Below are 3,663 nucleotides of genomic sequence, written 5' to 3'. Positions count from 1 at the left end.
GATCCCTGTTCACTGACATGTTCTCACCAGGAGTTAAAACTCTTGCCACTCATTGCTTATGTTTCAGAAGTGTCTGGATGCACCCATGCCAATCATATCGTCCTAGCCACAGACACTAAAGCCTCGCAGGAAGGACAGACCCCTGTGCCCACCAGGTGTATGCACAAGCACAGGGAGAGCAGTGGGTGGCCAGCGGCTTGCCTGAGCCCCTGACCACAGTGTCCACGGGAGCGGAGGCCATGACCACCCGGCTCTGGTGCCGCACGTGGGGTGCACGGCACTTCCTAGGGCAGGGGGTGAGAGCCACGAGTTTCTCAACTTGCTGTGGGCCTGGGGCCCTGGCCAGCTCCCAGTCCCGCTTCTTTGCCAGGGCCAGCCCCTACTGGACGTGAGGGTACTGGAGGCCGGTCCCAAAGGCGCCACTCCCAGCCCCTCCCAGACGACCCCCAGGCTCCATCAGTGCCACAGTGCTTGAGCGACTTGCTTCCAAGTTCTGTCCAGACTATGCAGCTGACCCTGCTCTTCTCCTGGGAAGGCAGAGGTCCCAGCTCAGCCCTTCAAGGGGCAGGCCAATGCTCACGGCCTGTCTCCTGTCCTCAGTGTGGTGTCCAGGCAGCTGAGTGCCTGTGCTGAGGGTCCCCCCACCTCGCGTGCCTCTGGGGATGGCCTGGCTGTGCTGGCCTTCCACTGGGTGGGCCTGTCGGTCCAGCTGGTGGGGAGGTGCGGTGCAGCTCCAGGGGGGAGGAGAGAGCTGCCTGCTCGCCAACAGCAAACACAGTGCGGGGGGAAAATGAGGCCCTGAGGGCTCCGTGCTCCCTCCCCTCTAGCCTCTTCACCCTGGAGCCAGGAGGGGAGGGGCTGCAGGGGCCCTAGGAGAGGGCTTCGGTAGGGTGGGGACCAGCAGCCAGAGGCCCTGCCCTGGGGGTCGGGCCCAGGGGGACCAGGCCGAGCCAGCAGCTTTTCGTTCTGCTGGACTGGGGCGCATGAGCTGGGGCTCCAGAGACTGGAACCAGCAGGTCCTTTTGGAGCCTGAAGAGAGAATGGGAGCGGAAGGGCCCCAGCTGGGTGAGGGAGAGAGATCAGCCCCTGAAGGCCCAACTGTCCTAGGAGAGCAAGACCGAAGAGTGATGCTGGGGGGCTCCAGATTCAAGTGGAAAGGCTTCTGTCCCTGGGAGACACTGGGCAGGTTGGGCAGCTGGCGCTGCAGCCTCAGTGCTGGGAAGTCCTGGGGCCTGATGGAAGGCCCCAGCTCCCCAAGGGTCTGGCCAGATGCAGGGGACTCAGGAACCACACCTGCTGCCCAGGCTCTGGGGGCAGAGTCCTCTGCACTGGGCCTGGGTGGGGCCCACTCTGCTCCTGCTGGCCTGGGCTCTCGGGGGCAGCTGTGTCCCCTCACCCTGGGCTCAAGGTCAGGCTGGAGGCCAAGCTGTCCACCTGCACCTTTAACTTCTGCAGTCTCTCCTCCAGGTCTTCAAAGCTGGAGGACTCCTTCAGAGGAAAAAAACGTCCTGTGGGGAGGGGGGATGTTGGGGGAATCCTGTCAGCAAAACAGTGCAGCATGGGCGGCTGAGAACCCCGTGTTTGTCAATTAAACATGAACACGGGGCTTCCCTGGTGGCGCAGTGGTTGAGAGTCCGCCTGCCGATGCAGGGGACGCGGGTTCGTGCCCCGGTCCAGGAAGATCCCACATGCCATGGAGCAGCTGGGCCCGTGAGCCATGGCCGCGGAGCCTGCGCGTCTGGAGCCTGTGCTCTGAAACGGGAGAGGCCACAACAGTGAGAGGCTCGTGTACCGCAAAAAAAAAAAAAGAACAAAACATGAACACGTCAGGTAGAAAGCATCATCCTAATTCCCTTTTATTAACTTAGTGTCTTTAGGAAAGCGGTGTCTGTCCTGCCTAGTGGCTTCCGCCTAAGACTTTAAGGGACAAACACAAGCGGACCGGACATTCTGTGGGCCCATTGGAAACCGGAAAGTGTGAGCAGCACCGCTGTGACGAGGGAACCCGGAAGGAACCCCTCCATCAAAGGGGGGGCGGTGCAAGCACCTAAATCTTAAGATTTCTGTTTTTTAAGCCAAGTTAAACGAAACTGACTTTTTTGTGAAACTGACTTTAAAATATATTTATTTATTTATTTGACTGCCCTGGGTCTTAGTTGCAGCGTGTGGGATCTTTTGTTTGTTTTAGTTGCAGCCTGCGGAATCTTTAGTTGCGGCATGCGGGATCTTTATTTTTAAATAATTTTTATTATTATTACTTTTTAATTTTTTGTTATTTTTTAATTGATTGTGGCTGCGCTGGGTCTTCGTTGCAGCATGCGGGCTCAGTAGTTGGGGTATGTAGGATCTTAGTTCCCCGACCAAGGATCCAACCCAGGCCCCCTGCATTGGGAGCATGGAGTCTTAACTGCTGGACCATCAGGCAAGTCCCTGAAACTGACTTTTTTAAACGCAGAGCTTTATTTTCAATTATTCCTTGTCATACAAAAGTACACAAGCTTTCCAAATGCTGGCCTGTGGATGGAGCTAGAGAGTTGCCTGTGACCCAGGACCTCACTTCTCTTACCCATTTCTTCTTTATCCAGCAAAGCCAGCCCGTAGTTCTATTGGTTGTATGGTTTGTGGCTGGTCTGTAGAGGCCTTGATGATGGCCAATAAGGGACATCTTTGGTTTTTTTCTTGATTTGGGGAAACGAAACAAACAACAAACCCCAGACAGAATTATCTTAGAATTTTTTTTTTCCTATTTTTCTTCAGGCTTAAGATTAAGACTGTTTTCAATCTAGTGGAGAAACTCCGTATAATACTGGGAACTCAACAAATTCCATCAGGGAAAGAACGCAGGGGCAACTTGGATTTTGGCCCAAGAAGCAAACTCTGCTAACTTTGGACACTGGGTTCTAGAGCAACGCTGGCCTCTGTCCATCCTTGTCTCCCTCTGCCCCAGGCGGTCCAGCCTGCACCTTGGTCCCTGAAGCAGGCACGTGGCCTCTGGGGGTTCCCAAGGAGAAACCTCACCAGGCAGAGACCAGAGCCAGGACCCCTGGGCCTTGAGGAGCTCTCCTTCCGCGACGGCGCCCTCTGTGGGACCTCGGGGGCTCTGCCGTCCCATACTTCCGGGGTTGCAGAGCTCTGTCCCCTCCCTTGGGAGCCACTTTACCTACAACCACGGACCGCTGAGTTTTGTTGTGACGCCGAAGAGGAGGCTCGGGAGAGCCCTTCATTCTACTGACGGTTGCGGGAGATTGGCCGGGGCCGCGCTTCCGCTCTTCCATCATCTCCGTAGCACTGACTGTATGCGCTAGCACCGAGACCCACTAAGCACCGGGCCGGCTTGCCCCGCGCCGGACACGCCCGGCCCGTAGGGCGGTTTGCTCTGCGCTGGACACGGCCAGCCCGTGCTCCGCTGTCCGAGGGGGCCGCTCAGCCCGCGGCGCCGGCGCCTGCTCTTGGGCCCGGTCCCCGGACCCCCGACCCCGCGCCCGCCCCGGGCGGGGTCCTCCCCCGCCTATCGGCCGCCTCCCACACTCTTCCTCTCGTAGGCCTCTCCCTCGGTCGGGACGCCGCGCATCAAGCGGCCTCGGCTCCAGCACTGGCCTCTCTGCGGCCCCGGGGGCCGGAACTCTGTGGGCGCCCATAGCAACGGGGCCAGTGTCGTTGCCA

Source organism: Neophocaena asiaeorientalis, unplaced genomic scaffold, assembly GCF_003031525.2.
Source record: "Neophocaena asiaeorientalis asiaeorientalis breed wild unplaced genomic scaffold, Neophocaena_asiaeorientalis_V1.1 scaffold489, whole genome shotgun sequence".
Classification (NCBI taxonomy): domain Eukaryota; kingdom Metazoa; phylum Chordata; class Mammalia; order Artiodactyla; family Phocoenidae; genus Neophocaena; species Neophocaena asiaeorientalis.
This window is presented reverse-complemented; position numbering follows the sequence as displayed.